Source organism: Notolepis coatsorum (genome assembly GCF_963971535.1).
Source record: "Notolepis coatsorum genome assembly, contig: SCAFFOLD_4454, whole genome shotgun sequence".
NCBI lineage: Eukaryota > Metazoa > Chordata > Actinopteri > Aulopiformes > Paralepididae > Notolepis > Notolepis coatsorum.
In genome coordinates this window covers 3,248-12,665 of record NW_028171935.1, presented here as the reverse complement: position 1 = coordinate 12,665, position 9,418 = coordinate 3,248, and the positions used below count along the sequence as shown (strand labels likewise).

The following is a 9,418-nucleotide window of genomic DNA, read 5'->3' as shown; positions in this document are numbered from 1 at the left end:
TGTCTACCAGTCTGTCTACCAGTCTGTCTATAGATCTGTTCATCAGTCTGTCTATAGATCTGTTCATCAGTCTGTCTATAGATCTGTTCATCAGTCTGTCTATAGATCTGTTCATCAGTCTGGCTATAGATCTGTTTATCAGTCTGTCTATAGATCTGTTCATCAGTCTGTCTATAGATCTGTTCATTATTCTGTCTATAGATCTGTTCATCAGTCTGTCTATAGATCTGTTCATCAGTCTGTCTATAGATCTGTTCATTATTCTGTCTATAGATCTGTTCATCAGTCTGTCTATAGATCTGTTCATTAGTCTGTCTATAGATCTGTTCATCAGTCTGTCTATAGATCTGTTCATTATTCTGTCTATTGATCTGTTCATCAGTCTGTCTATTGATCTGTTCATCAGGCTGTCTACCAGTCTGTCTATAGATCTGTTCATCAGTCTGTCTATAGATCTGTTCATTATTCTGTCTATTGATCTGTTCATCAGTCTGTCTATAGATCTGTCTACCAGTCTGTCTATAGATCTGTTCATCAGTCTGTCTATAGATCTGACTGTCAGTCTGTCTATAGATCTGTTCATTAGTCTGTCTATAGATCTGTTCATCAGTCTGTCTACCAGTCTGTCTATAGCTCTGTCTGTCAGTCTGTCTATAGATCTGTTCATCTGTCTACCAGTCTGTCTATCCGTTGGTTGGAGGGAGGTGTATATCCTCTCACATGATGGCTACACAAACAAACATAACAAATCACACGTTCTTTCGTTCGTTCGTTCGTTCGTTAGTTCTTTCTTTCTTTCTTTCTTTCTTTCTTTCTTTCTTTCTTTCTTTCTTTCTTTCTTTCTTTCTTTCTTTCTTTCTTTCTTTCTTTCTATCTGTCTTATCTCACTCACTCACTCACTCACTCACTCACTCACTCACTCACTCACTCACTCACTCACTCACTCACTCACTCAGTGACACACTCACTCACTCACTCACTCACTCACTCACTCACTCACTCACTCACTCACTCACTCACTCACTCACTCACTCACTCACTCACTCACTCACTCACTCACTCACTCACTCACTCACTCACTCACTCACTCACTCACTCACTCACTCACTTTCTCACTCTCTCACTCACTCACTCACTTTACACAGACAGACAGACAGACAGACAGACAGACAGACAGACAGACAGACAGCTCAGTGACAGACAGACAGACAGACAGACAGACAGACAGACAGACAGACAGACAGACAGACAGACAGACAGACAGACAGACAGACAGACAGACAGACAGACAGACAGACAGACAGACAGACAGACAGACAGACAGACAGACAGCTCAGTGACATGGTGTGTTGTCTCCCCCTAGAGGGCTGTCCTGGTCTCTGCAACAACAATGGTCGCTGCACCCTGGAGGCCAGCGGATGGCACTGCGTCTGCCAATCAGGATGGAGGGGGGCGGGCTGTCACGTTGCCATGGAGACGCTCTGCACCGACGGCAAGGACAACGAAGGAGGTGAGACACGATGGACGGGCTCCGCCATCCAATCAGAAGTAGCCTTTATTAGAGCTGATGTGAGCCTTTAATTAGAAGTGTGAGAATGTAGAACAGAGCTAGAACATGTGATCCTGAAACAGACACATCACTTAGGAACATATTCTGGTGTTGATGAATGTATTATAGTGTTAATGAATGTATTCTGGTGTTAATTAATGTATTCTGGTGTTAATGAATGTATTCTGGTGTTAATGAATGTATTCTGGTGTTAAGGAATGCATTCTGGTGTTAATTAATGTATTCTGGTGTTAATTAATGTATTCTGGTATTAATGAATGTATTATAGTGTTAATGAATGTATTCTGGTGTTAATGAATGTATTCTGGTGTTAATTAATGTATTCTGGTGTTAATGGGTGTATTATAGTGTTAATGAATGTATTCTGGTGTTAATGAATGTATTATAGTGTTAATGAATGTATTCTGGTGTTAATTAATGCATTATGGTGTTAATGAATGTATTATAGTGTTAATTAATGTATTCTGGTGTTAATGAATGTATTATAGTGTTAATTAATGTATTCTAGTGTTAATTAATGTATTATAGTGTTAATGAATGTATTCTGGTGTTAATTAATGCATTCTGGTGTTAATGAATGTATTCTGGTGTTAATGAATGCATTCTGGTGTTAATGGGTGTATTATAGTGTTAATGAATGTATTCTGGTGTTAATGAATGCATTCTGGTGTTAATGGGTGTATTATAGTGTTAATGAATGTATTCTGGTGTTAATGAATGCATTCTGGTGTTAATGGGTGTATTATAGTGTTAATGAATGTATTCTGGTGTTAATGAATGTATTATAGTGTTAATTAATGTATTCTAGTGTTAATTAATGTATTATAGTGTTAATGAATGTATTCTGGTGTTAATTAATGTATTCTGGTGTTAATGAATGTATTCTAGTGTTAATGAATGTATTATAGTGTTAATGCATGTATTATAGTGTTAATGAATGTATTATAGTGTTAATGAATGTATTCTGGTGTTAATTAATGTATTCTAGTGTTAATTAATGTATTATAGTGTTAATGAATGTATTCTGGTGTTAATGAATGTATTCTGGTGTCTGTCTGTCTGTCTGTCTGTCTGTCTGTCTGTCTGTCTGTCTGTCTGTCTGTCTGTCTGTCTGTCTGTCTGTCTGTCTGTATGTCTGTCTGTCTGTCTGTCTGTCTGTCTGTCTGTCTGTCTGTCTGTCTGTCTGTCTGTCTGTCTGTCTGTCTGGCTGTCTGTCTGTCATCTATGTATCTATGTTTGTGTGTTTTGCATTCGAGTATATGAGTTATTTAAATGTAAAGTATGTTTGTGTATATATGTATACATTGCAATCTCTGACCTTTCTGTGTGTGTGTGTGTGTGTGTGTGTGTGTGTGTGTGTGTGTGTGTGTGTGTGTGTGTGTGTGTGTGTGTGTGTGTGTGTGTGTGTGTGTGTGTGTGTGTGTGTGTGTGTGTGTGTGTGTGTGTGTGTGTGTGTGTGTGTGTGTGTGTGTGTGTGTGTGTGTGTGTGTGTGTGTGTGTGTGTGTGTGTGTGTGTGTGTGTGTGTCAGACGGCCTGGCTGACTGCATGGACCCAGACTGCTGCCTGCAGCCGTCCTGTCAGAGCCAATCAGCATACTGCAGAGGGTCACCTGACCCAGCAGAGGTTCTCAGTCAGTCTCCATCCTCATTGGCTCCCCAGCAGGTAAGAAATACATACATTAATAACAATAATACAAAATTAAAAAGTAATAATAATAATAATGAAGGTTATCCTATAACCCTAGTTATATGATTGGCGTAGCTGTCTGCTTCATACTATGGGATACACTCAGCGCATAATGCGCGTCAACTGAAAACGTCTCACATGCACCTTCCATCTGTCCGACCACGCCCACCTCCGGCCGGCTTATAGCCCAGGGCCCTCATTCATCAACGTGTTCTACGCACAGATCTGTGCTTACCCTGTGCGTACGATCATTTCTAAGCAAAGAGTGGGATTCATCAATTTCGATTTGAACTTGACTTCGTGCGTACATCTACGCACTTTTCAGACCTGGCGTACCTCGCGCCCAGTGGTAGAATATATTATTACAACAAGGAAATGAGCTTCTGTGCATAATAACACTGGCATGTTCTGTACGAACCGTAGTTCATTATAGTTCATTGTAAAATAGCAACAGTAGTGTAATTATGGTCAAAACCCTATAAATAGCATTTGGAATAATAGATCTTTCTCTCAGAATGAATGCAGCATGGTTTATATAGCGTTATCGGAATATACGGGGTGTAGGCTACTGACTGACTGCGCTCCGCGTAGCTTGATTGATTGATTGATTGAAAAGTTTATTAACAGATTGCAGAATGGGTACAGTACAGTACAGCTCAGTACATACAATTGTTAATTGGGGATGCAGACCAACTTTCGTCCTGTTTACATCAGGGTCCCCCATTTTCAATTCATCATAAATCATAAAGCTCAACTCGTTATTATTTTGCGCACAGACCGCCGAAACACGGGAACGTTTTGATTATATTTAAAAGGCTTTACGTTAAACGAAACAAGTGGAATTTCGAAGCTGTAAGCAGAATAAGTCATATGAATATAGTGTTCTTCCCCCTTTTTACTGTACAAGAAAGAATAGAAAACGCATTGCAATGACACCATGCAGATAGTGGACAGACTATATGATGGGATTCAAGTTCGCGTTTTTGTTGCTCATAGGCATGCTGTCAGAGTATGATATCTTAATCAAACATTCTAGAACATTTGTCGTCACAGATCATGTCCTAATGGAACATAGGCTATGCCTATGGCATGGATCGTGATATTGTGTGGACTGTTATTATTACTAGGGATGTCCCGATCCGATCACGTGATCGGAATCGGCGTCGATCACGTGCTTTTCAGAGTATCGGGGATCGGGAAAAAATAATAATAAAAATCGGCAGTCAAAAAAAGAAAATTTTTATTCAACAAACATGACCATGTCCACGTCTTAAACTCATACGGAGGCCTTAGTTTTGGTTTTAAATTACATATAATATATCATCATTAATGTATTTATTGTCACACAGAGCAGAATAATTTTCCACAACAAACACATTCCCCTTTAATTTTCACCGTTGCAACAAACACCCCTTTAATTTAGACGCTACACGCTACACGCGGCTCGACCACAACAACAACAACACGTCGCTCCTGACTTGAGCAGCTAAACTTAATGTCAGAGGTTTGGAACTAAGCATTTAAAAATAGAAAGTCAAGCCAGTTGCAATGTTTGCAAGGAGGACAGCCGGCTGGAGGCGAAGTTTTCAGACAAACTTTTGGAGGATAACGTTACGTGACTGAGGATGATCGTCGGCGTTTCAGACCAGAATGGACCATTACGTAAGTCGAACACTGAATGTATACTAATGTGCAAACATATATTGAAACTTTTAATATTTCTCATATGAAGCAGAAGCACATTTCTCAGGGTGAATGTAATAACAAACGCCTCCGCGCTCGCGCCCCGGATATAGGCAACAGATGGGCATGTCTCGCTCCACCAGTTTCTGACAAATGCGTCAAAATTGATTACTAATGTGAAAGATCGGATCGGAAACGATCGGATCGATAGATATTTAAAATCACATGCTCGGGATCGGATCGGAAGCAAAAAAAGGCGATCGGGACATCCCTAATTATTACTGTACACCGGTACCACCCATTGTGACAACAGCCTTGTGAGTCCCGCACACAAACATGATGGAATTCAAGTTCATGTATTGAAAGGCAGGCTATCATACATGCAGTGAGATTCATTGTTCTTGTATATGCTCTCGTATTATATTGTTTATATAGGCTACCCAATACTGACATCAAAATAGATTGTAGTATGCCTCTAGAAATCATATGCAGCAGGTAGAAAATTGACGGGAGATCCATCGCGATTTGGAATAAAATTGAGGAGAACTTTAATCCGTGGGTATTAATCAAACAACACGGGAAAAGGCAGTCATATTCCAGCGCGGTCTTTATTAGCCGACAACAAAATAGATGCCTCTAAAAATCATATAGCCAATCGAACACAACTAATAAAGGCATTCATATTACAGCACGGTTATAATGACACGCAACCAACGCCAAACAGTGGTCAACGAACGGTCTTTATTAGTATTTTGAGCTGTCCAGGCAGAATTGCAGCAATGGTCTTAGGGAGCCGTTGATATCTGACATCACCGTTTACAAGTCCGCCTTTTATTTATCCCATAAATCATAATACGCGATAGTGTCTTCTTGGTTCGACAGCAGTGAACAATCTTCGTGGAGTTTCTCAGGGTTCCGCTCGGGTCAGTCCATTATTTCACATCCCATGGGGGGTGTTTCCTCATTTTCATGACCATATATGGATAATCATGCACAAGCATTGACGGTAGAACAAAGTGGTATTCATCAACACGGAGGAGCATAGAGCCTGCTTACGCACCGTGTGATGAATCCCGACTTCCCTGTGCGTACACTAGTTCTACATTCCGTGCTTACGTGTGGAAATAGAAATGTTCTACGCACACTATTGATGAATGAGGGCCCAGGTGTGGCGGTCAACTCCCCCTTCCGAGTCTGAACTTCAGCTAAACACAGCCAAGGGTCCTCAGGGCTGCGTGTAAAGCAGAAAGCTACGCCAATCATATAACTAGGGTTATCGGATAACCTTCGTTATATTTCATTGGCTACGCTTTCTGCTTCGCCTATGGGACAACGGGCGAAGCAGGGCGCGAAGCCCCGACAAATGCACCCCCTGAGGTCCCCTTCACGACCATCAGAAAAACATGGAGTGGGGTCCGGCCCCCTCGCGCCTCCTAGCGAAGAGCGGAGGGATGGACGCCAATCATGCGCTGTGGGGCGCAGTTACCCCAAAACACACAAGGTGAGTAGATTGTGCGAAAAACCGCAGTCTACCTCACCATGCACCCCGCCAGCCGCCCGGCAGCGGGATGCAGAAGGGGTTCCAGCTCCAAGAGCCGCACCTTGCCTTTACGGAGGCGGGGCCCCCCGGCCATGGCCGCGAGACAGAACCCCCCGGAAGGTACCGATGAGGACCAAAGGACCTCACCCGAATTTACGACAGCGCCCTACCTCCCCCCCCCCAGGGCCACCATGCTCCCTAACGAGCCGAGTGCCGAGAGAGGGAGTGCGTACAGCCCCTCACATCAGGCCTTCTCCCGAGGGAGAAGACCGAAACGTCATGTACCCATATGAATAGATTGTAATGGACCCCCTTCAGGTATAACGCTGGTCCCAATTTGAAAAAATGGGACCAGGCACCGCCTGCCTGCCTCTGGGCTGAGCGCCACTGGATACAGCGGCTTCACCGTTATTATAAATAACACAGACTGTAGGGTCACTGAACCATCTAGCATCAGACACAGTCAGAAATCATACCAGGTATATTCTCATGGGGGATAGGACTAAGCGTACATATGCCCAAATCCATAATTCGCCGCTGTTGCGTACATAACACGAGTGGGAAGTGTGGACACACGGCATGGTCCCCCGCGGCGCCTCACCTTGTTCAAAAACAGGTGGCACAAGGCGCGAGTCAGCATGACATAGTGATTGAATATCGCATCAACAGATTGCAGAATGGGTACAATGCAGCACGCCTCAATACACACAATTGTTAGGGGGATGCAGACCAAGGAAAATATATTATAGTCTTATTTACCCCAGCGTACCTCATTCACAATATACCATATACATATATATATACACATATATATATACATATATGTCCAAAACCACAATTCCCCGTTGGCGTGCTATTACATAACACGCGCGGGGAGTGTGGACATACGAGACACATTTCAATATGTATATGTGACAGTGACGGTATATGGCCTAAACGGCCCCTCATACAATTCCCCGTCCTCATGACAAAACACGAGTGGGGGATGCGCCACACTGTATGGCCCCGCACGGTGCTTCACCTTGTTCAAAAACAGATGATATAAGGCGTGAGCCAGCCTGATACATAGATTGAACATGAAACATAATACAGATTGAAAATCGTATTAACAGATTGCAGAATGGGTACAATGCAGCACGCCTCAGTGTTAGGGGAAAGCAGACCTGGGAAAGACATTATAGTCTTAATTACCCCAGTGTACCTCATTCACAATATACCACATACATATATATACACATACATATACACATATATGTCTAAGAACACAATTCCCCGACGTCGTGACAACACGAGTGGGACACACCGCCTGGCCCCGCACGGCGCTTCACTCCGTTCAAAACAGGCGACATACGGTGCGAGCCAGCATGACACATAGAATGTAATGGCTAAGAAGACACAGCAGGAACTGACGGGGGGGTCCATTCACTCGAGAGAAAGGACACACACACCTCAGGGTTACACAAGCATCGCACACACCTGGGGCTGTTGCTGTACACCCGCCGCTCCACTTCTGTCTCCATGTCGCGCACTGCTCTCTCCGTACATGGCGAGGACGGGGCCCAGGGAACACCCCTGTTGTCCGGGATTCCCTCTGACGCGCCTCTCTCAAAGACGCGCTTCGCCACGTCCAGCCTGCAATTAACCCCATCACGCCACGCGGCAGTAAAAAGGCAGTCGGAGGGGAGCACGCCAGGGAAGACAACACGCGTCTTTCCCCTGGTTCGATAGCCTGTCCACCGGCCGTGCCACAGGATACCGGCAGCCCTTCGATGAGGAACGCCAGTCTGATAACGAGCACTACAGCTTCCCTTTCCGAACACGCCGGGGAAGTCCTGAAACAAGGACTTCGGTGGCATATACAGCTCCTATCTAACTAACTAACTAACTTCTGCTACAACTGCCGAAGGCCTGTGAGCACACACGTTTCGTTGAAACTATGAGGAAGGGGGAGCTGATCAACCACACCTGGGCTATATGCTGGCCGGAGGTGGGCGTGGTCGGGCAGATGAAAGGTGCATGTGAGAAGTTTTCAGTTGACGCGCATTAGGCGCTGAGTGTATTCCCATAGTGCGAAGCAGACAGCGTAGCCAATGAAATATAACAATAATAATAATCATCATCATCATACAAAACAGGACCAACAGAAAAATCTGTTCAGAACATTTGAAAAAACTAAACAAAAAGTCTGGAGATCTGTTATTGCATTTCCTAGTTAGCATAAATATGGATTTCCTAGTTAGCATACAGATATATGGATTTCCTAGTTAGCATAAAGATATATGGATTTCCTAGTTCACATAAAGATATATGCATTTCCTAGTTAGCATAATGATATATCTGTCTGTCTGTCTGTCTGTCTGTCTGTCTGTCTGTCTGTCTGTCTGTCTGTCTGTCTGTCTGTCTGTCTGTCTGTCTGTCTGTCTGTCTGTCTGTCTGTCTGTCTGTCTGTCTGTCTGCCTGTCTGTCTGTCTGCCTGTCTGTCTGTCTGTCTGTCTGTCTGTCTGTCTGTCTGTCTGTCTGTCTGTCTGTCTGTCTGTCTGTCTGTCTGTCTGTCTGTCTGTCTGTCTGTCTGTCTGTCTGTCTGTCTGTCTGTATGTCTGTCTGTCTGTCTGTCTGTCTGTCTGTCTGTCTGTCTGTCTGTCAGGCATCAAGGTCATTCTACCAGAGGATTCACTTCCTGGTTGGTGCTGACTCCACCCATGTCATCACAGCTGACAATCCATTCAACAGGAGGTAAGTGTGTGTGTGTGTGTGTGTGTGTGTGTGTGTGTGTGTGTGTGTGTGTGTGTGTGTGTGTGTGTGTGTGTGTGTGTGTGTGTGTGTGTGTGTGTGTGTGTGTGTGTGTGTGTGTGTGTGTGTGTGTGTGTGTGTGTGTGTGTGTGTGTGTGTGTGTGTGTGTGTGTGTGTGTGTGTGTGTGTGTGTGTGTGTGTGTGTGTG

The 9,418-nt window shown here is 43.8% G+C and overlaps 1 long non-coding RNA gene across 1 annotated transcript; it reads left to right on the top strand.

The window, feature by feature from the left end:
• The first annotated feature begins 1,366 nt into the window (after positions 1-1,366).
• On the top strand, positions 1,367-9,213 carry LOC311248149. The gene is made up of 3 exons (XR_014620922.1): positions 1,367-1,510; positions 3,100-3,233; positions 9,125-9,213. It is a non-coding gene; the product is annotated as an uncharacterized lncRNA (long non-coding RNA).
• The last annotated feature ends 205 nt before the right edge of the window (positions 9,214-9,418 follow it).